Source organism: Anabrus simplex, chromosome 1 (genome assembly GCF_040414725.1).
Source record: "Anabrus simplex isolate iqAnaSimp1 chromosome 1, ASM4041472v1, whole genome shotgun sequence".
In the NCBI taxonomy this organism is placed as follows: Eukaryota; Metazoa; Arthropoda; class Insecta; order Orthoptera; family Tettigoniidae; genus Anabrus; species Anabrus simplex.
In genome coordinates this window covers 183,187,617-183,209,849 of record NC_090265.1, presented here as the reverse complement: position 1 = coordinate 183,209,849, position 22,233 = coordinate 183,187,617, and the positions used below count along the sequence as shown (strand labels likewise).

General features: G+C 44.1%; 20 non-coding genes across 20 annotated transcripts; 10 read left to right on the top strand and 10 right to left on the bottom strand.

Moving 5' to 3' along the window:
• Nucleotides 1–3,421: 3,421 nt before the first annotated feature.
• TRNAH-GUG (transfer RNA histidin (anticodon GUG)) lies at nucleotides 3,422–3,493 on the bottom strand. The gene has a single exon. It is a non-coding gene; the product is annotated as a tRNA-His (tRNA).
• Nucleotides 3,494–3,912: 419 nt separating this feature from the next.
• TRNAG-GCC (transfer RNA glycine (anticodon GCC)) lies at nucleotides 3,913–3,983 on the top strand. The gene has a single exon. It is a non-coding gene; the product is annotated as a tRNA-Gly (tRNA).
• Nucleotides 3,984–5,045: 1,062 nt separating this feature from the next.
• On the bottom strand, nucleotides 5,046–5,117 carry TRNAH-GUG (transfer RNA histidin (anticodon GUG)). Its single transcript has one exon. It is a non-coding gene; the product is annotated as a tRNA-His (tRNA).
• A 419-nt stretch (nucleotides 5,118–5,536) lies between these two features.
• Nucleotides 5,537–5,607, top strand: TRNAG-GCC (transfer RNA glycine (anticodon GCC)). The gene has a single exon. It is a non-coding gene; the product is annotated as a tRNA-Gly (tRNA).
• A 1,062-nt stretch (nucleotides 5,608–6,669) lies between these two features.
• On the bottom strand, nucleotides 6,670–6,741 carry TRNAH-GUG (transfer RNA histidin (anticodon GUG)). The gene has a single exon. It is a non-coding gene; the product is annotated as a tRNA-His (tRNA).
• A 419-nt stretch (nucleotides 6,742–7,160) lies between these two features.
• On the top strand, nucleotides 7,161–7,231 carry TRNAG-GCC (transfer RNA glycine (anticodon GCC)). Its single transcript has one exon. It is a non-coding gene; the product is annotated as a tRNA-Gly (tRNA).
• Nucleotides 7,232–8,293: 1,062 nt separating this feature from the next.
• TRNAH-GUG (transfer RNA histidin (anticodon GUG)) lies at nucleotides 8,294–8,365 on the bottom strand. Its single transcript has one exon. It is a non-coding gene; the product is annotated as a tRNA-His (tRNA).
• A 419-nt stretch (nucleotides 8,366–8,784) lies between these two features.
• TRNAG-GCC (transfer RNA glycine (anticodon GCC)) lies at nucleotides 8,785–8,855 on the top strand. The gene has a single exon. It is a non-coding gene; the product is annotated as a tRNA-Gly (tRNA).
• A 4,150-nt stretch (nucleotides 8,856–13,005) lies between these two features.
• TRNAH-GUG (transfer RNA histidin (anticodon GUG)) lies at nucleotides 13,006–13,077 on the bottom strand. The gene has a single exon. It is a non-coding gene; the product is annotated as a tRNA-His (tRNA).
• Nucleotides 13,078–13,496: 419 nt separating this feature from the next.
• Nucleotides 13,497–13,567, top strand: TRNAG-GCC (transfer RNA glycine (anticodon GCC)). Its single transcript has one exon. It is a non-coding gene; the product is annotated as a tRNA-Gly (tRNA).
• A 1,062-nt stretch (nucleotides 13,568–14,629) lies between these two features.
• Nucleotides 14,630–14,701, bottom strand: TRNAH-GUG (transfer RNA histidin (anticodon GUG)). The gene has a single exon. It is a non-coding gene; the product is annotated as a tRNA-His (tRNA).
• A 419-nt stretch (nucleotides 14,702–15,120) lies between these two features.
• TRNAG-GCC (transfer RNA glycine (anticodon GCC)) lies at nucleotides 15,121–15,191 on the top strand. The gene has a single exon. It is a non-coding gene; the product is annotated as a tRNA-Gly (tRNA).
• A 1,062-nt stretch (nucleotides 15,192–16,253) lies between these two features.
• Nucleotides 16,254–16,325, bottom strand: TRNAH-GUG (transfer RNA histidin (anticodon GUG)). The gene has a single exon. It is a non-coding gene; the product is annotated as a tRNA-His (tRNA).
• A 419-nt stretch (nucleotides 16,326–16,744) lies between these two features.
• Nucleotides 16,745–16,815, top strand: TRNAG-GCC (transfer RNA glycine (anticodon GCC)). Its single transcript has one exon. It is a non-coding gene; the product is annotated as a tRNA-Gly (tRNA).
• A 1,062-nt stretch (nucleotides 16,816–17,877) lies between these two features.
• Nucleotides 17,878–17,949, bottom strand: TRNAH-GUG (transfer RNA histidin (anticodon GUG)). The gene has a single exon. It is a non-coding gene; the product is annotated as a tRNA-His (tRNA).
• A 419-nt stretch (nucleotides 17,950–18,368) lies between these two features.
• TRNAG-GCC (transfer RNA glycine (anticodon GCC)) lies at nucleotides 18,369–18,439 on the top strand. Its single transcript has one exon. It is a non-coding gene; the product is annotated as a tRNA-Gly (tRNA).
• A 1,062-nt stretch (nucleotides 18,440–19,501) lies between these two features.
• TRNAH-GUG (transfer RNA histidin (anticodon GUG)) lies at nucleotides 19,502–19,573 on the bottom strand. The gene has a single exon. It is a non-coding gene; the product is annotated as a tRNA-His (tRNA).
• A 419-nt stretch (nucleotides 19,574–19,992) lies between these two features.
• Nucleotides 19,993–20,063, top strand: TRNAG-GCC (transfer RNA glycine (anticodon GCC)). The gene has a single exon. It is a non-coding gene; the product is annotated as a tRNA-Gly (tRNA).
• A 1,062-nt stretch (nucleotides 20,064–21,125) lies between these two features.
• Nucleotides 21,126–21,197, bottom strand: TRNAH-GUG (transfer RNA histidin (anticodon GUG)). The gene has a single exon. It is a non-coding gene; the product is annotated as a tRNA-His (tRNA).
• Nucleotides 21,198–21,616: 419 nt separating this feature from the next.
• On the top strand, nucleotides 21,617–21,687 carry TRNAG-GCC (transfer RNA glycine (anticodon GCC)). The gene has a single exon. It is a non-coding gene; the product is annotated as a tRNA-Gly (tRNA).
• The last annotated feature ends 546 nt before the right edge of the window (nucleotides 21,688–22,233 follow it).

Here is a 22,233-nt window from a genome sequence, read left to right as displayed (position 1 = left end):
ACCTAAATTGAGGGTTGAAATCTAGCATCTTAACGTCTGAGAAACTCACTGTCTTTGTGGTTCCGTAAGCCCATAACTCTAGTTTTGCAGGCATTCGAGCCAATCTTCTCCAAAATTCAAGCTGCGAGACGCTTACTCCCTTAGCAAGACAGTGAGCCAGCTAGTGATTTAGGGGGATACAGGTAGTCTACAAATTCTCCAAATTGCTAGAAACCTATCCTCCTCAGACCCAGAGAAATATTTTAATCTAATTTTTATATTTTCTTGCAATACCCAATAGAAGAAGCTTCTTGGAGACCAGGAAAAATAATAAAAAAAATATGGGATGGCTGACGCTTGCAAGGTCCCATGTCCCCTGTAGGGGACACTGGGTCTTAACCTAGTATATCTAGCCTCATATTTAGATTTTGAAAAACCCATTTTAAAGCATTTCTGTTGTCAAACCATGACACATATACTTAGACAAAAACACAAATATCATGGGTACAATAAAATAAATTCAAATGGCTGACTTCTGAGGAATTTCACGTGCCCTACAGGGGACATACATTTTTAACAAAGGATGAGTTAGTCACATTTTCAGATTTGTAAAAACATATTTTAATCCACTTCTGTAGGCAAACCATGATATACATATTCAGAAATAATAGAAATGTCACTGTCACAATAATTACATTAACAATTATAATTAACATAAAACAAAATTAGAAAATTCATGTAATAAAAAACTTTAGAAAATACAAATTCAAAATAGCCCGGAACAGTAAATTACAGCTCATGAAAGCCACTTTAAATTCACAAGTCACTTACAGCACATGCTAGTCATTTTCATCGCGTGATAGCCATCTTCAGTCCATGGTAGTCACTTACATTCACAACTCATGGTACAGTTTGAAACAATTCCTTGTATCCTGCAGACAAAGAAACACTTTACATGTTGAGCAGCGAATGCGAGCCTTGTTGGCATTGCAACCAGGAAATCGGCATCTATTCTTGATTACGGGGGTTGGAAACTCAGGCAAGTGCAAAACATTTTTCGTCCTGAGGCTATCTGAAGGATGGGATACCTTGGTCTTGGGATGCTTTGGCGGAGGCCCTTCTGGTTCATAGTCCGACCCTGAATCAATTGCAGGCACATTGATCAAACTTTCTTCTACTTTCTCCGTAAACTGTAGGTAATCCAGAACATCCTTCTTCGGTGTTCCTAGGGCAGCCTGGTCTCTTCTGTATTCGATCCAGGAGGCTGCAATAGCGAAGTCAAAGAGATGGAAGATGAGCCTTACGGTCCATTTTTTGGTTCGTGCGCAGATCCTATAAATGCTGATAATCCTATCTAGAAAATCAACGCCACCCATATACATGTTGTATGCCTTGACAATTTGTGGACGTTTAACTTGAATATACATAGCATCCTTTTTCGACCAACGTCGACATTCATCAAGGGGAATCTGGCCTTCTTTACTCGAGATCATGGTCACTGGTCTGTTATCATTCCATTTTACTAGTGTTATCTGTCCATCATTTCGTACGGTTTGATCTGTTGACCCTCGACCTTCTTTCTTCATGTCTCCATCACTCTTGAGATTGCGAGATTTTGGAATTCTACAATTTTGGATCGTACCTGTCACTTGACACTCACCCCTAGCATGCAGCATGTCAAGCAACTGAATGGATGTGAAGTACCGATCCACATAGGTGGTGATTCCACGGGGCAGGGTTTCGGTTAGACGCATGACCACTTTACCACCTAAGTCAAGCTGCTGGTACTCCAGATCATGTGTAATGGAATCTCCTTTACCTTGATAAATGAAGAAATCAAGGGGAAGGCCATCTGGCGCAGCTGCAACGAAGATTTTCAATCCACATGGGTTAGGCTTCCCTTTCACAAACTGCCGAGCAGATACATGGCCCCAGAAGGGTACCATTTGTTCATCAATGCATACACGACTGGGCCGAGGATTTCGTAAACACCCGTTCTGAACTGACTGGATAAGCGGTTGAACTTTCCAAAACCGATTACTCTCCTTCTCTTCCGTTGTGACCCTTGAATCATCTCGCAACTTAAGGTTATTTCTGATAATAAAATAGCGATTTCTGGACATTGTGTCTGAAATTGCAGGAATTCTTGTTTTCCCTGCCCAGTACATCCTGATCCTAGGGAATTTCAAGTATGACATTATGACTGTGATACCGAAAAATTTTTTCATCTCCTCGGCAGAACAATTCAGTATCATCCCAGTATCCTTGAGGTAGCGCTGATTTGTGTGCATGGCTAATGCTTCAAAAATTTTATGAGGAATATAATTATTAAAATATTCTATTGGAGGAAGATTTACTGGATTGGTAGGTATCTCCATGTGATCTGGAGCTGGAGGTAAAGGGCTGAAGTCTTCGGTTCTCTTCCAATATGTTCTACGAACCGGACTTGGCTGTACATGTCTTGCTGTGTCATCAACACCTTCATCTCCTTCCTCATCATCTTCCACATTTTCTTCAGCTGACTCGCCAATCAATTCGAAGGATGGGCCATTCCGCTCATTATAATCATCATCATCATCATCATCCGGCAGGTCATCACACTCTGAGATGTTGCCATCAATCTCCAAATTAACAAAATTAGCGAAGACCTCAGATTCTAAAAGAGAAAAAAGAACTTCTGTAACTGCTACTATCAAAAAGTGGAATAACCTCACTCATAGTTTCTACTTTGCATGTGATGATTCAACAATTACCCTGTATCATCACAAATATATGTATGGAATAAATATAAATACGAGTTAAATGATAATACTTGCATTTAGTTCATTACATAAAATAAAATAAAAAAAAACTCTGAGTTGCAAACAAAGCCCAAGTCGCTTTTGAGGTTAACATGAAAATTTTTCTGCAATTTATAACACAGAGACCCAACGTCCCCTGTAGGGGACACCATACTTTCCTTACTTGTATAACATTGTCAGAAGATGTTTCAACAATTATTTTAAAGTAATTCATTAGCAGAAGCCTTGTTGATAAATAACTGATAATTGTGCATTTCTACATTAAAATATAATGATTCCACAAATAAACTTACCTAGAGCTGCACCTGAAAACGTGTCTCTGCTAGAAGACGCCATTTTGATAATTCGCTGTGTATTCCGGAGAAGCTAAATTTCATCAAACAGTAGTTTGACGTGTGCTGCCATCTCTCCTAGCAAGCCTGAACTGATACGGGAACTGTTAGTTTCCTGGCTTGTCCACCAGGGACTTTTAAACAAACTGCTGTTTGGTGTCCCCCACAGGGGACTGTGGGTCTGAGGAGGCTATATGAACCTAACTCCTTGAGATACAGACGAGCATAACAAAATCTGAGCTTAATAATTTCTCCTAAATGAGCACTGTATCAGAATTCAGTAATTACAATTGACAAAATCTCTTCGCTTGCCGTGACCAGGATTCGAACCTGGGTTATTGCGGCCACAACGCAATGCCCTAACCACTAGACGATCAAGGCTACGGTAAACACATTCCTTTACGGTTAGTCTTACCTAATATAAGCGGTTTGTTTGCTCCACAGAGCAGTGCCGGTGGATTCTGTAGAGACAGCAGACGGCCCCTACTTCCCTTACCGTATGATTTGTCCCATGCTCGGATACTTTACTGCGTAACGACTATTGCTTTGGCGTCATTTAATGTGCAAGAATACCCGGCGACGTTACTACGGTCCTCTTTACAAGGAACTAATGCCTAAAACTTCGAGCCCTCAATGCTATTTCAGTTAACGCACACACTAAAGCATGGATTTGAACTCCCGAAGCTGAGTACACAATCTGTTATCAGCAAAGTACTGCAACGTCACTGTTAAGCACGGTATGTGATGCAACTTCAAGGAAAACACGTCAGGTTTCGTTGATGTTAGCTATCGGTGACATGGCAACGGTGGTTCAGTGGTAGAATGCTCGCCTGCCACGCGGGCGGCCCGGGTTCGGTTCCCGGCCGTTGCATATTTATTTTCAACTTCATATTATTATTTTTCAATCTCCTCCTAATGCTCCCTGCTTGAATGATTTATTTTTCTTAATACGAATGTCCTACAAGGTTGGCATTTCGCTCGGTCACCTTCTAAACGCTTCACCACAGAGGCACCATGACACTGCCCTGCACTGCTCTGGATCGATCTTGCACCCCCCGGGCGCAACTATTCACGATCTAGCGCCACTTCCACGAAAATTGCAGTGTTACGAGGGCTGGAGCGGTGTACCCTTAATCTCGGGTGGTCGACTGAGTTGAGGTGTGTTCGATCCCCACAACAGCATTGCACAAAGTAAATTTCCATGCTTACACACTTCTTCTAAATTCAAATGCCCTGATAGTACCTAAATGAAGGCCTCGGCCACTTGGTTCCCTCATCCGTGCCCATCCCTTCCAATCATTCCATACACCATAAGGCACGTGTACAGCAATGACCGTAAGGCCACCTGGGCGGAGCACAGTTAATTCTTCCCAGTTTCGTCACCCTAACCAAGGTGCCACGATCCAGGTCATTATCGTTGAGTCTGTAGTGTGAGAACCTTCAATGAGTCCGAGAGAGAAGCGTTCTATGGACGGTAAACAGGCTAAGAAAGAAAGAAAGAAGCTAAGGAGGAAATAATCGTTTAACGCGCTGCCAGAGTATCCCTACGGCAGATGTATAAAATATATGATTACATTCTGCTATGGCACCACAATGCACCACCTAAATTGAGGGTTGAAATCTAGCATCTTAACGTCTGAGGAACTCACTGTCTTTGTGGTTCCGTAAGCCCATAACTCTAGTTTTGCAGGCATTCGAGCCAATCTTCTCCAAAATTCAAGCTGCGAGACGCTTACTCCCTTAGCAAGACAGTGAGCCAGCTAGTGATTTAGGGGGATACAGGTAGTCTACAAATTCTCCAAATTGCTAGAAACCTATATGAATCTAACTCCTTGAGATACAGACGAGCATAACAAAATCTGAGCTTAATAATTTCTCCTAAATGAGCACTGTATCAGAATTCAGTAATTACAATTGACAAAATCTGTTCGCTTGCCGTGACCAGGATTCGAACCTGGGTTATTGCGGCCACAACGCAATGTCCTAACCACTAGACGATCACGGCTACGGTAAACACGTTCTTTTGCGGTTAGTCTTACCTAATATAAGCGGTTTGTTTGCTCCACATAGCAGTGCCGGTGGATTCTGTAGAGACAGCAGACGGCCCCTACTTCCCTTACCGTATGATTTGTCCCATGCTCTGATACTTTACTGCGTAACGACTATGGCTTTGGCGACATTTAATGTGCAAGAATACCCGGCGACTTTACTACGGTCCTCTTTACAAGGAACTAATGCCTAAAACTTCGAGCCCTCAATGCTATTTCAGTTAACGCACACACTAAAGCATGGATTTGAACTCCCGAAGCTGAGTACACAATCTGTTATCAGCAAAGTACTGCAACGTCACTGTTAAGCACGGTATGTGATGCAACTTCAAGGAAAACACGTCATGTTTCGTTGATGTTAGCTATCAGTAACATGGCAACGGTGGTTCAGTAGTAGAATGCTCGCCTGCCACGCGGGCGGCCCGGGTTCGATTCCCGGCCGTTGCATATTTATTTTCAACTTCATATTATTATTTTTCAATCTCCTCCTAATAGTCCTAGCTTTAATTATTTATTTTTATTAATACGAATGTCCTAAAAGTTTGGCATTTCGCTCGGTCACCTTCTAAACGCTTCACCACAGAGGCACCATGGCATTGCCCTGCACTGCACTGGATCGACCTCGCACCCCCCGGGCGCAACAATTCACGATCTACCGCCACTTCCACGAAAACTGCAGTGTTACGAGGGCTGGAGCGGTGTACCCTTAATCTCGGGTGGTCGACTGAGTTGAGGTGTGTTCGATCCCCACAACAGCATTGCACAAAGTAAATTTCCATGCTTACACACTTCTTCTAAATTCAAATGCCCTGATAGTACCTAAATGAAGGCCTCGGCCACTTCGTTCCCTCATCCGTGCCCATCCCTTCCAATCATTCCATACACCATAAGGCACGTGTACAGCAATGACCGTAAGGCCACCTGGGCGGAGCACAGTTAATTCTTCCCAGTTTCGTCACCCTAACCAAGGTGCCACGATCCAGGTCATTATCGTTGAGTCTGTAGAGTGAGAACCTTCAATGAGTCCGAGAGAGAAGCGACCTATGGACGGTAAACAGGCTAAGAAAGAAAGAAAGAAGCTAAGGAGGAAATAATCGTTTAACGCGCTGCCAGAGTATCCCTACGGCAGATGTATAAAATATATGATTACATTCTGCTATGGCACCACAATGCACCACTTAAATTGAGGGTTGAAATCTAGCATCTTAACGTCTGAGGAACTCACTGTCTTTGTGGTTCCGTAAGCCCATAACTCTAGTTTTGCAGGCATTCGAGCCAATCTTCTCCAAAATTCAAGCTGCGAGACGCTTACTCCCTTAGCAAGACAGTGAGCCAGCTAGTGATTTAGGGGGATACAGGTAGTCTACAAATTCTCCAAATTGCTAGAAACCTATATGAATCTAACTCCTTGAGATACAGACGAGCATAACAAAATCTGAGCTTAATAATTTCTCCTAAATGAGCACTGTATCAGAATTCAGTAATTACAATTGACAAAATATGTTCGCTTGCCGGGACCAGGACTCGAACCTGGGTTATTGCGGCCACAACGCAATGTCCTAACCACTAGACGATCACGGCTACGGTAAACACATTCCTTTGCGGTTAGTCTTACCTAATATAAGCGGTTTGTTTGCTCCACATAGCAGTGCCGGTTGATTCTGTAGAGACAGCAGACGGCCCCTACTTCCCTTACCGTATGATTTGTCCCGTGCTCTGATACTTTACTGCGTAACGACTATGGCTTTGGCGTCATTTAATGTGCAAGAATACCGGGCGACTTTACTACGGTCCTCTTTACAAGGAACTAATGCCTAAAACTTCGAGCCCTCAATGCTACTTCAGTTAACGCACACACTAAAGCGTGGATTTAAACTCCCGAAGCTGAGTACACAATCTGTTATAAGCAAAGTACTGCAACGTCACTATTAAGCACGGTATGTGATGCAACTTCAAGGAAAACACGTCAGGTTTCGTTGATGTTAGCTATCGGTGACATGACAACGGTGGTTCAGTGGTAGAACGCTCCTCTGCCACGCGGGCGGCCCGGGTTCGATTCCCGGCCGTTGCATATTTATTTTCAACTTCATATTATTATTTTTCAATCTCCTCCTAATAGTCCTTGCTTTAATTATTTATTTTTCTTAATACGAATGTCCTAAAAGTTTGGCATTTCGCTCGGTCACCTTCTAAACGCTTCACCATAGAGGCACCATGACACTGCCCTGCACTGCACTGGATCGACCTCGCACCCCCCGGGCGCAACTATTCACAATCTACCGCAACTTCCACGAAAATTGCAGTGTTACGAGGGCTGGAGCGGGGTACCCTTAATCTCGGGTGGTCGACTGAGTTGAGGTGTGTTCGATCCCCACAACAGCATTGCACAAAGTAAATTTCCATGCTTACACACTTCTTCTAAATTCAAATGCCCTGATAGTACCTAAATGAAGGCCTCGGCCACTTCGTTCCCTCATCCGTGCCCATCCCTTCCAATCATTCCATACACCATAAGGCACGTGTACAGCAATGACCGTAAGGCCACCTGGGCGGAGCACAGTTAATTCTTCCCAGTTTCGTCACCCTAACCAAGGTGCCACGATCCAGGTCATTATCGTTGAGTCTGTAGAGTGAGAACCTTCAATGAGTCCGAGAGAGAAGCGATCTATGGACGGTAAACAGGCTAAGAAAGAAAGAATGAAGCTAAGGAGGAAATAATCGTTTAACGCGCTGCCAGAGTATCCCTACGGCAGATGTATAAAATATATGATTACATTCTGCTATGGCACCACAATGCACCACCTAAATTGAGGGTTGAAATCTAGCATCTTAACGTCTGAGGATCTCACTGTCTTTGTGGTTCCGTAAGCCCATAACTCTAGTTTTGCAGGCATTCGAGCCAATCTTCTCCAAAATTCAAGCTGCGAGACGCTTACTCCCTTAGCAAGACAGTGAGCCAGCTAGTGATTTAGGGGAATACAAGTAGTCTACAAATTCTCCAAATTGCTAGAGACCTATATGAATCTAACTCCTTGAGATACAGACGAGCATAACAAAATCTGAGCTTAATAATTTCTCCTAAATGAGCACTGTATCAGAATTCAGTAATTACAATTGACAAAATCTGTTCGCTTGCCGTGACCAGGATTCGAACCTGGGTTATTTCGGCCACGACGCAATGTCCTAACCACTAGACGATCACGGCTACGGTAAACACATTCCTTTGCGGTTAGTCTTACCTAATATAAGCGGTTTGTTTGCTCCACATAGCAGTGCCGGTGGATTCTGTAGAGACAGCAGACGGCCCCTACTTCCCTTACCGTATGCTTTGTCCCATGCTCTGATACTTTACTGCGTAACGACTATGGCTTTGGCGTCATTTATTGTGCAAGAATACCCGGCGACGTTACTACGGTCCTCTTTACAAGGAACTAATGCCTAAAACTTCGAGCCCTCAATGATGTTTCAGTTAACGCACACACTAAAGCGTGGATTTGAACTCCCGAAGGTGAGTACACAATATGTTATCAGCAAAGTACTGCAACGTCACTGTTAAGCACGGTATGTGATTCAACTTCAAGGAAAACACGTCAGGTTTCGTTGATGTTAGCTATCGGTGACATGGCAACGGTGGTTCAGTGGTAGAATGCTCGCCTGCCACGCGGGCGGCCCGGGTTCGATTCCCGGCCGTTGCATATTTATTTTCAACTTCATATTATTATTTTTCATTCTCCTCCTAATGCTCCCTGCTTGAATTATTTATTTTTCTTAATACGAATGTCCTACAAGGTTGGCATTTCGCTCGGTCACCTTCTAAACGCTTCACCACAGAGGCACCATGACACTGCCCTGCACTGCACTGGATCGATCTCGCACCCCCCGGGCGCAACTCTTCACGATCTACCGCCACTTCCACGAAAATTGCAGTGTTACGAGGGCTGGAGCGGTGTACCCTTAATCTCGGGTGGTCGACTGAGTTGAGGTGTGTTCGATCCCCACAACAGCATTGCACAAAGTAAATTTCCATGCTTACACACTTCTTCTAAATTCAAATGCCCTGATAGTACCTAAATGAAGGCCTCGGCCACTTGGTTCCCTCATCCGTGCCCATCCCTTCCAATCATTCCATACACCATAAGGCACGTGTACAGCAATGACCGTAAGGCCACCTGGGCGGAGCACAGTTAATTCTTCCCAGTTTCGTCACCCTAACCAAGGTGCCACGATCCAGGTCATTATCGTTGAGTCTGTAGAGTGAGAACCTTCAATGAGTCCGAGAGAGAAGCGTTCTATGGACGGTAAACAGGCTAAGAAAGAAAGAAAGAAGCTAAGGAGGAAATAATCGTTTAACGCGCTGCCAGAGTATCCCTACGGCAGATGTATAAAATATATGATTACATTCTGCTATGGCACCACAATGCACCACCTAAATTGAGGGTTGAAATCTAGCATCTTAACGTCTGAGAAACTCACTGTCTTTGTGGTTCCGTAAGCCCATAACTCTAGTTTTGCAGGCATTCGAGCCAATCTTCTCCAAAATTCAAGCTGCGAGACGCTTACTCCCTTAGCAAGACAGTGAGCCAGCTAGTGATTTAGGGGGATACAGGTAGTCTACAAATTCTCCAAATTGCTAGAAACCTATCCTCCTCAGACCCAGAGAAATATTTTAATCTAATTTTTATATTTTCTTGCAATACCCAATAGAAGAAGCTTCTTGGAGACCAGGAAAAATAATAAAAAAAATATGGGATGGCTGACGCTTGCAAGGTCCCATGTCCCCTGTAGGGGACACTGGGTCTTAACCTAGTATATCTAGCCTCATATTTAGATTTTGAAAAACCCATTTTAAAGCATTTCTGTTGTCAAACCATGACACATATACTTAGACAAAAACACAAATATCATGGGTACAATAAAATAAATTCAAATGGCTGACTTCTGAGGAATTTCACGTGCCCTACAGGGGACATACATTTTTAACAAAGGATGAGTTAGTCACATTTTCAGATTTGTAAAAACATATTTTAATCCACTTCTGTAGGCAAACCATGATATACATATTCAGAAATAATAGAAATGTCACTGTCACAATAATTACATTAACAATTATAATTAACATAAAACAAAATTAGAAAATTCATGTAATAAAAAACTTTAGAAAATACAAATTCAAAATAGCCCGGAACAGTAAATTACAGCTCATGAAAGCCACTTTAAATTCACAAGTCACTTACAGCACATGCTAGTCATTTTCATCGCGTGATAGCCATCTTCAGTCCATGGTAGTCACTTACATTCACAACTCATGGTACAGTTTGAAACAATTCCTTGTATCCTGCAGACAAAGAAACACTTTACATGTTGAGCAGCGAATGCGAGCCTTGTTGGCATTGCAACCAGGAAATCGGCATCTATTCTTGATTACGGGGGTTGGAAACTCAGGCAAGTGCAAAACATTTTTCGTCCTGAGGCTATCTGAAGGATGGGATACCTTGGTCTTGGGATGCTTTGGCGGAGGCCCTTCTGGTTCATAGTCCGACCCTGAATCAATTGCAGGCACATTGATCAAACTTTCTTCTACTTTCTCCGTAAACTGTAGGTAATCCAGAACATCCTTCTTCGGTGTTCCTAGGGCAGCCTGGTCTCTTCTGTATTCGATCCAGGAGGCTGCAATAGCGAAGTCAAAGAGATGGAAGATGAGCCTTACGGTCCATTTTTTGGTTCGTGCGCAGATCCTATAAATGCTGATAATCCTATCTAGAAAATCAACGCCACCCATATACATGTTGTATGCCTTGACAATTTGTGGACGTTTAACTTGAATATACATAGCATCCTTTTTCGACCAACGTCGACATTCATCAAGGGGAATCTGGCCTTCTTTACTCGAGATCATGGTCACTGGTCTGTTATCATTCCATTTTACTAGTGTTATCTGTCCATCATTTCGTACGGTTTGATCTGTTGACCCTCGACCTTCTTTCTTCATGTCTCCATCACTCTTGAGATTGCGAGATTTTGGAATTCTACAATTTTGGATCGTACCTGTCACTTGACACTCACCCCTAGCATGCAGCATGTCAAGCAACTGAATGGATGTGAAGTACCGATCCACATAGGTGGTGATTCCACGGGGCAGGGTTTCGGTTAGACGCATGACCACTTTACCACCTAAGTCAAGCTGCTGGTACTCCAGATCATGTGTAATGGAATCTCCTTTACCTTGATAAATGAAGAAATCAAGGGGAAGGCCATCTGGCGCAGCTGCAACGAAGATTTTCAATCCACATGGGTTAGGCTTCCCTTTCACAAACTGCCGAGCAGATACATGGCCCCAGAAGGGTACCATTTGTTCATCAATGCATACACGACTGGGCCGAGGATTTCGTAAACACCCGTTCTGAACTGACTGGATAAGTGGTTGAACTTTCCAAAACCGATTACTCTCCTTCTCTTCCGTTGTGACCCTTGAATCATCTCGCAACTTAAGGTTATTTCTGATAATAAAATAGCGATTTCTGGACATTGTGTCTGAAATTGCAGGAATTCTTGTTTTCCCTGCCCAGTACATCCTGATCCTAGGGAATTTCAAGTATGACATTATGACTGTGATACCGAAAAATTTTTTCATCTCCTCGGCAGAACAATTCAGTATCATCCCAGTATCCTTGAGGTAGCGCTGATTTGTGTGCATGGCTAATGCTTCAAAAATTTTATGAGGAATATAATTATTAAAATATTCTATTGGAGGAAGATTTACTGGATTGGTAGGTATCTCCATGTGATCTGGAGCTGGAGGTAAAGGGCTGAAGTCTTCGGTTCTCTTCCAATATGTTCTACGAACCGGACTTGGCTGTACATGTCTTGCTGTGTCATCAACACCTTCATCTCCTTCCTCATCATCTTCCACATTTTCTTCAGCTGACTCGCCAATCAATTCGAAGGATGGGCCATTCCGCTCATTATAATCATCATCATCATCATCATCCGGCAGGTCATCACACTCTGAGATGTTGCCATCAATCTCCAAATTAACAAAATTAGCGAAGACCTCAGATTCTAAAAGAGAAAAAAGAACTTCTGTAACTGCTACTATCAAAAAGTGGAATAACCTCACTCATAGTTTCTACTTTGCATGTGATGATTCAACAATTACCCTGTATCATCACAAATATATGTATGGAATAAATATAAATACGAGTTAAATGATAATACTTGCATTTAGTTCATTACATAAAATAAAATAAAAAAAAACTCTGAGTTGCAAACAAAGCCCAAGTCGCTTTTGAGGTTAACATGAAAATTTTTCTGCAATTTATAACACAGAGACCCAACGTCCCCTGTAGGGGACACCATACTTTCCTTACTTGTATAACATTGTCAGAAGATGTTTCAACAATTATTTTAAAGTAATTCATTAGCAGAAGCCTTGTTGATAAATAACTGATAATTGTGCATTTCTACATTAAAATATAATGATTCCACAAATAAACTTACCTAGAGCTGCACCTGAAAACGTGTCTCTGCTAGAAGACGCCATTTTGATAATTCGCTGTGTATTCCGGAGAAGCTAAATTTCATCAAACAGTAGTTTGACGTGTGCTGCCATCTCTCCTAGCAAGCCTGAACTGATACGGGAACTGTTAGTTTCCTGGCTTGTCCACCAGGGACTTTTAAACAAACTGCTGTTTGGTGTCCCCCACAGGGGACTGTGGGTCTGAGGAGGCTATATGAACCTAACTCCTTGAGATACAGACGAGCATAACAAAATCTGAGCTTAATAATTTCTCCTAAATGAGCACTGTATCAGAATTCAGTAATTACAATTGACAAAATCTCTTCGCTTGCCGTGACCAGGATTCGAACCTGGGTTATTGCGGCCACAACGCAATGCCCTAACCACTAGACGATCAAGGCTACGGTAAACACATTCCTTTACGGTTAGTCTTACCTAATATAAGCGGTTTGTTTGCTCCACAGAGCAGTGCCGGTGGATTCTGTAGAGACAGCAGACGGCCCCTACTTCCCTTACCGTATGATTTGTCCCATGCTCGGATACTTTACTGCGTAACGACTATTGCTTTGGCGTCATTTAATGTGCAAGAATACCCGGCGACGTTACTACGGTCCTCTTTACAAGGAACTAATGCCTAAAACTTCGAGCCCTCAATGCTATTTCAGTTAACGCACACACTAAAGCATGGATTTGAACTCCCGAAGCTGAGTACACAATCTGTTATCAGCAAAGTACTGCAACGTCACTGTTAAGCACGGTATGTGATGCAACTTCAAGGAAAACACGTCAGGTTTCGTTGATGTTAGCTATCGGTGACATGGCAACGGTGGTTCAGTGGTAGAATGCTCGCCTGCCACGCGGGCGGCCCGGGTTCGGTTCCCGGCCGTTGCATATTTATTTTCAACTTCATATTATTATTTTTCAATCTCCTCCTAATGCTCCCTGCTTGAATGATTTATTTTTCTTAATACGAATGTCCTACAAGGTTGGCATTTCGCTCGGTCACCTTCTAAACGCTTCACCACAGAGGCACCATGACACTGCCCTGCACTGCTCTGGATCGATCTTGCACCCCCCGGGCGCAACTATTCACGATCTAGCGCCACTTCCACGAAAATTGCAGTGTTACGAGGGCTGGAGCGGTGTACCCTTAATCTCGGGTGGTCGACTGAGTTGAGGTGTGTTCGATCCCCACAACAGCATTGCACAAAGTAAATTTCCATGCTTACACACTTCTTCTAAATTCAAATGCCCTGATAGTACCTAAATGAAGGCCTCGGCCACTTGGTTCCCTCATCCGGGCCCATCCCTTCCAATCATTCCATACACCATAAGGCACGTGTACAGCAATGACCGTAAGGCCACCTGGGCGGAGCACAGTTAATTCTTCCCAGTTTCGTCACCCTAACCAAGGTGCCACGATCCAGGTCATTATCGTTGAGTCTGTAGTGTGAGAACCTTCAATGAGTCCGAGAGAGAAGCGTTCTATGGACGGTAAACAGGCTAAGAAAGAAAGAAAGAAGCTAAGGAGGAAATAATCGTTTAACGCGCTGCCAGAGTATCCCTACGGCAGATGTATAAAATATATGATTACATTCTGCTATGGCACCACAATGCACCACCTAAATTGAGGGTTGAAATCTAGCATCTTAACGTCTGAGGAACTCACTGTCTTTGTGGTTCCGTAAGCCCATAACTCTAGTTTTGCAGGCATTCGAGCCAATCTTCTCCAAAATTCAAGCTGCGAGACGCTTACTCCCTTAGCAAGACAGTGAGCCAGCTAGTGATTTAGGGGGATACAGGTAGTCTACAAATTCTCCAAATTGCTAGAAACCTATATGAATCTAACTCCTTGAGATACAGACGAGCATAACAAAATCTGAGCTTAATAATTTCTCCTAAATGAGCACTGTATCAGAATTCAGTAATTACAATTGACAAAATCTGTTCGCTTGCCGTGACCAGGATTCGAACCTGGGTTATTGCGGCCACAACGCAATGTCCTAACCACTAGACGATCACGGCTACGGTAAACACGTTCTTTTGCGGTTAGTCTTACCTAATATAAGCGGTTTGTTTGCTCCACATAGCAGTGCCGGTGGATTCTGTAGAGACAGCAGACGGCCCCTACTTCCCTTACCGTATGATTTGTCCCATGCTCTGATACTTTACTGCGTAACGACTATGGCTTTGGCGACATTTAATGTGCAAGAATACCCGGCGACTTTACTACGGTCCTCTTTACAAGGAACTAATGCCTAAAACTTCGAGCCCTCAATGCTATTTCAGTTAACGCACACACTAAAGCATGGATTTGAACTCCCGAAGCTGAGTACACAATCTGTTATCAGCAAAGTACTGCAACGTCACTGTTAAGCACGGTATGTGATGCAACTTCAAGGAAAACACGTCATGTTTCGTTGATGTTAGCTATCAGTAACATGGCAACGGTGGTTCAGTAGTAGAATGCTCGCCTGCCACGCGGGCGGCCCGGGTTCGATTCCCGGCCGTTGCATATTTATTTTCAACTTCATATTATTATTTTTCAATCTCCTCCTAATAGTCCTAGCTTTAATTATTTATTTTTATTAATACGAATGTCCTAAAAGTTTGGCATTTCGCTCGGTCACCTTCTAAACGCTTCACCACAGAGGCACCATGGCACTGCCCTGCACTGCACTGGATCGACCTCGCACCCCCCGGGCGCAACAATTCACGATCTACCGCCACTTCCACGAAAACTGCAGTGTTACGAGGGCTGGAGCGGTGTACCCTTAATCTCGGGTGGTCGACTGAGTTGAGGTGTGTTCGATCCCCACAACAGCATTGCACAAAGTAAATTTCCATGCTTACACACTTCTTCTAAATTCAAATGCCCTGATAGTACCTAAATGAAGGCCTCGGCCACTTCGTTCCCTCATCCGTGCCCATCCCTTCCAATCATTCCATACACCATAAGGCACGTGTACAGCAATGACCGTAAGGCCACCTGGGCGGAGCACAGTTAATTCTTCCCAGTTTCGTCACCCTAACCAAGGTGCCACGATCCAGGTCATTATCGTTGAGTCTGTAGAGTGAGAACCTTCAATGAGTCCGAGAGAGAAGCGACCTATGGACGGTAAACAGGCTAAGAAAGAAAGAAAGAAGCTAAGGAGGAAATAATCGTTTAACGCGCTGCCAGAGTATCCCTACGGCAGATGTATAAAATATATGATTACATTCTGCTATGGCACCACAATGCACCACTTAAATTGAGGGTTGAAATCTAGCATCTTAACGTCTGAGGAACTCACTGTCTTTGTGGTTCCGTAAGCCCATAACTCTAGTTTTGCAGGCATTCGAGCCAATCTTCTCCAAAATTCAAGCTGCGAGACGCTTACTCCCTTAGCAAGACAGTGAGCCAGCTAGTGATTTAGGGGGATACAGGTAGTCTACAAATTCTCCAAATTGCTAGAAACCTATATGAATCTAACTCCTTGAGATACAGACGAGCATAACAAAATCTGAGCTTAATAATTTCTCCTAAATGAGCACTGTATCAGAATTCAGTAATTACAATTGACAAAATATGTTCGCTTGCCGGGACCAGGACTCGAACCTGGGTTATTGCGGCCACAACGCAATGTCCTAACCACTAGACGATCACGGCTACGGTAAACACATTCCTTTGCGGTTAGTCTTACCTAATATAAGCGGTTTGTTTGCTCCACATAGCAGTGCCGGTTGATTCTGTAGAGACAGCAGACGGCCCCTACTTCCCTTACCGTATGATTTGTCCCGTGCTCTGATACTTTACTGCGTAACGACTATGGCTTTGGCGTCATTTAATGTGCAAGAATACCGGGCGACTTTACTACGGTCCTCTTTACAAGGAACTAATGCCTAAAACTTCGAGCCCTCAATGCTACTTCAGTTAACGCACACACTAAAGCGTGGATTTAAACTCCCGAAGCTGAGTACACAATCTGTTATAAGCAAAGTACTGCAACGTCACTATTAAGCACGGTATGTGATGCAACTTCAAGGAAAACACGTCAGGTTTCGTTGATGTTAGCTATCGGTGACATGACAACGGTGGTTCAGTGGTAGAACGCTCCTCTGCCACGCGGGCGGCCCGGGTTCGATTCCCGGCCGTTGCATATTTATTTTCAACTTCATATTATTATTTTTCAATCTCCTCCTAATAGTCCTTGCTTTAATTATTTATTTTTCTTAATACGAATGTCCTAAAAGTTTGGCATTTCGCTCGGTCACCTTCTAAACGCTTCACCATAGAGGCACCATGACACTGCCCTGCACTGCACTGGATCGACCTCGCACCCCCCGGGCGCAACTATTCACAATCTACCGCAACTTCCACGAAAATTGCAGTGTTACGAGGGCTGGAGCGGGGTACCCTTAATCTCGGGTGGTCGACTGAGTTGAGGTGTGTTCGATCCCCACAACAGCATTGCACAAAGTAAATTTCCATGCTTACACACTTCTTCTAAATTCAAATGCCCTGATAGTACCTAAATGAAGGCCTCGGCCACTTCGTTCCCTCATCCGTGCCCATCCCTTCCAATCATTCCATACACCATAAGGCACGTGTACAGCAATGACCGTAAGGCCACCTGGGCGGAGCACAGTTAATTCTTCCCAGTTTCGTCACCCTAACCAAGGTGCCACGATCCAGGTCATTATCGTTGAGTCTGTAGAGTGAGAACCTTCAATGAGTCCGAGAGAGAAGCGATCTATGGACGGTAAACAGGCTAAGAAAGAAAGAATGAAGCTAAGGAGGAAATAATCGTTTAACGCGCTGCCAGAGTATCCCTACGGCAGATGTATAAAATATATGATTACATTCTGCTATGGCACCACAATGCACCACCTAAATTGAGGGTTGAAATCTAGCATCTTAACGTCTGAGGATCTCACTGTCTTTGTGGTTCCGTAAGCCCATAACTCTAGTTTTGCAGGCATTCGAGCCAATCTTCTCCAAAATTCAAGCTGCGAGACGCTTACTCCCTTAGCAAGACAGTGAGCCAGCTAGTGATTTAGGGGAATACAAGTAGTCTACAAATTCTCCAAATTGCTAGAGACCTATATGAATCTAACTCCTTGAGATACAGACGAGCATAACAAAATCTGAGCTTAATAATTTCTCCTAAATGAGCACTGTATCAGAATTCAGTAATTACAATTGACAAAATCTGTTCGCTTGCCGTGACCAGGATTCGAACCTGGGTTATTTCGGCCACGACGCAATGTCCTAACCACTAGACGATCACGGCTACGGTAAACACATTCCTTTGCGGTTAGTCTTACCTAATATAAGCGGTTTGTTTGCTCCACATAGCAGTGCCGGTGGATTCTGTAGAGACAGCAGACGGCCCCTACTTCCCTTACCGTATGCTTTGTCCCATGCTCTGATACTTTACTGCGTAACGACTATGGCTTTGGCGTCATTTATTGTGCAAGAATACCCGGCGACGTTACTACGGTCCTCTTTACAAGGAACTAATGCCTAAAACTTCGAGCCCTCAATGATGTTTCAGTTAACGCACACACTAAAGCGTGGATTTGAACTCCCGAAGCTGAGTACACAATCTGTTATCAGCAAAGTACTGCAACGTCACTGTTAAGCACGGTATGTGATGCAACTTCAAGGAAAACACGTCATGTTTCGTTGATGTTAGCTATCAGTAACATGGCAACGGTGGTTCAGTGGTAGAATGCTCGCCTGCCACGCGGGCGGCCCGGGTTCGGTTCCCGGCCGTTGCATATTTATTTTCAACTTCATATTATTATTTTTCAATCTCCTCCTAATGCTCCCTGCTTGAATTATTTATTTTTCTTAATACGAATGTCCTACAAGGTTGGCATTTCGCTCGGTCACCTTCTAAACGCTTCACCACAGAGGCACCATGACACTGCCCTGCACTGCACTGGATCGATCTTGCACCCACCGGGCGCAACTATTCACGATCTAGCGCCACTTCCACGAAAATTGCAGTGTTACGAGGGCTGGAGCGGTGTACCCTTAATCTCGGGTGGTCGACTGAGTTGAGGTGTGTTCGATCCCCACAACAGCATTGCACAAAGTAAATTTCCATGCTTACACACTTCTTCTAAATTCAAATGCCCTGGTAGTACCTAAATGAAGGCCTCGGCCACTTCGTTCCCTCATCCGTGCCCATCCCTTCCAATCATTCCATACACCATAAGGCACGTGTACAGCAATGACCGTAAGGCCACCTGGGCGGAGCACAGTTAATTCTTCCCAGTTTCGTCACCCTAACCAAGGTGCCACGATCCAGGTCATTATCGTTGAGTCTGTAGAGTGAGAACCTTCAATGAGTCCGAGAGAGAAGCGATCTATGGACGGTAAACAGGCTAAGAAAGAAAGAAAGAAGCTAAGGAGGAAATAATCGTTTAACGCGCTGCCAGAGTATCCCTACGGCAGATGTATAAAATATATGATTACATTCTGCTATGGCACCACAATGCACCACCTAAATTGAGGGTTGAAATCTAGCATCTTAACGTCTGAGGAACTCACTGTCTTTGTGGTTCCGTAAGCCCATAACTCTAGTTTTGCAGGCATTCGAGCCGTTCTTCTCCAAAATTCAAGCTGCGAGACGCTTACTCCCTTAGCAAGACAGTGAGCCAGCTAGTGATTTAGGGGGATACAGGTAGTCTACAAATTCTCCAAATTGCTAGAAACCTATATGAATCTAACTCCTTGAGATACAGACGAGCATAACAAAATCTGAGCTTAATAATTTCTCCTAAATGAGCACTGTATCAGAATTCAGTAATTACAATTGACAAAATCTGTTCGCTTGCCGTGACCAGGATTCGAACCTGGGTTATTGCGGCCACAACGCAATGTCCTAACCACTAGACGATCACGGCTACGGTAAACACATTCCTTTGCGGTTAGTCTTACCTAATATAAGCGGTTTGTTTGCTCCACATAGCAGTGCCGGTGGATTCTGTACAGACAGCAGACGGCCCCTACTTCCCTTACCGTATGATTTGTCCCATGCTCTGATACTTTACTGCGTAACGACTATGGCTTTGGCGACATTTAATGTGCAAGAATACCCGGCGACTTTACTACGGTCCTCTTTACAAGGAACTAATGCCTAAAACTTCGAGCCCTCAATGCTATTTCAGTTAACGCACACACTAAAGCATGGATTTGAACTCCCGAAGCTGAGTACACAATCTGTTATCAGCAAAGTACTGCAACGTCACTGTTAAGCACGGTATGTGATGCAACTTCAAGGAAAACACGTCAGGTTTCGTTGATGTTAGCTATCGGTGACATGGCAACGGTGGTTCAGTGGTAGAATGCTCGCCTGCCACGCGGGCGGCCCGGGTTCGATTCCCGGCCGTTGCATATTTATTTTCAACTTCATATTATTATTTTTCATTCTCCTCCTAATGCTCCCTGCTTGAATTATTTATTTTTCTTAATACGAATGTCCTACAAGGTTGGCATTTCGCTCGGTCACCTTCTAAACGCTTCACCACAGAGGCACCATGACACTGCCCTGCACTGCATGGGATCGATCTCGCACCCCCCGGGCGCAACTCTTCACGATCTACCGCCACTTCCACGAAAATTGCAGTGTTACGAGGGCTGGAGCGGTGTACCCTTAATCTCGGGTGGTCGACTGAGTTGAGGTGTGTTCGATCCCCACAACAGCATTGCACAAAGTAAATTTCCATGCTTACACACTTCTTCTAAATTCAAATGCCCTGATAGTACCTAAATGAAGGCCTCGGCCACTTGGTTCCCTCATCCGTGCCCATCCCTTCCAATCATTCCATACACCATAAGGCACGTGTACAGCAATGACCGTAAGGCCACCTGGGCGGAGCACAGTTAATTCTTCCCAGTTTCGTCACCCTAACCAAGGTGCCACGATCCAGGTCATTATCGTTGAGTCTGTAGAGTGAGAACCTTCAATGAGTCCGAGAGAGAAGCGTTCTATGGACGGTAAACAGGCTAAGAAAGAAAGAAAGAAGCTAAGGAGGAAATAATCGTTTAACGCGCTGCCAGAGTATCCCTACGGCAGATGTATAAAATATATGATTACATTCTGCTATGGCACCACAATGCACCACCTAAATTGAGGGTTGAAATCTAGCATCTTAACGTCTGAGAAACTCACTGTCTTTGTGGTTCCGTAAGCCCATAACTCTAGTTTTGCAGGCATTCGAGCCAATCTTCTCCAAAATTCAAGCTGCGAGACGCTTACTCCCTTAGCAAGACAGTGAGCCAGCTAGTGATTTAGGGGGATACAGGTAGTCTACAAATTCTCCAAATTGCTAGAAACCTATATGAACCTAACTCCTTGAGATACAGACGAGCATAACAAAATCTGAGCTTAATAATTTCTCCTAAATGAGCACTGTATCAGAATTCAGTAATTACAATTGACAAAATCTGTTCGCTTGCCGTGACCAGGATTCGAACCTGGGTTATTGCGGCCACAACGCAATGTCCTAACCACTAGACGATCAAGGCTACGGTAAACACATTCCTTTACGGTTAGTCTTACCTAATATAAGCGGTTTGTTTGCTCCACATAGCAGTGCCGGTGGATTCTGTAGAGACAGCAGACGGCCCCTACTTCCCTTACCGTATGATTTGTCCCATGCTCGGATACTTTACTGCGTAACGACTATTGCTTTGGCGTCATTTAATGTGCAAGAATACCCGGCGACGTTACTACGGTCCTCTTTACAAGGAACTAATGCCTAAAACTTCGAGCCCTCAATGCTATTTCAGTTAACGCACACACTAAAGCATGGATTTGAACTCCCGAAGCTGAGTACACAATCTGTTATCAGCAAAGTACTGCAACGTCACTGTTAAGCACGGTATGTGATGCAAATTCAAGGAAAACACGTCATGCTTCGTTGATGTTAGCTATCAGTAACATGGCAACGGTGGTTCAGTAGTAGAATGCTCGCCTGCCACGCGGGCGGCCCGGGTTCGATTCCCGGCCGTTGCATATTTATTTTCAACTTCATATTATTATTTTTCAATCTCCTCCTAATAGTCCTTGCTTTAATTATTTATTTTTCTTAATACGAATGTCGTAAAAGTTTGGCATTTCGCTCGGTCACCTTCTAAACGCTTCACCATAGAGGCACCATGACACTGCCCTGCACTGCACTGGATCGACCTCGCACCCCCCGGGCGCAACTATTCACAATCTACCGCCACTTCCACGAAAATTGCAGTGTTACGAGGGCTGGAGCGGGGTACCCTTAATCTCGGGTGGTCGACTGAGTTGAGGTGTGTTCGATCCCCACAACAGCATTGCACAAAGTAAATTTCCATGCTTACACACTTCTTCTAAATTCAAATGCCCTGATAGTACCTAAATGAAGGCCTCGGCCACTTCGTTCCCTCATCCGTGCCCATCCCTTCCAATCATTCCATACACCATAAGGCACGTGTACAGCAATGACCGTAAGGCCACCTGGGCGGAGCACAGTTAATTCTTCCCAGTTTCGTCACCCTAACCAAGGTGCCACGATCCAGGTCATTATCG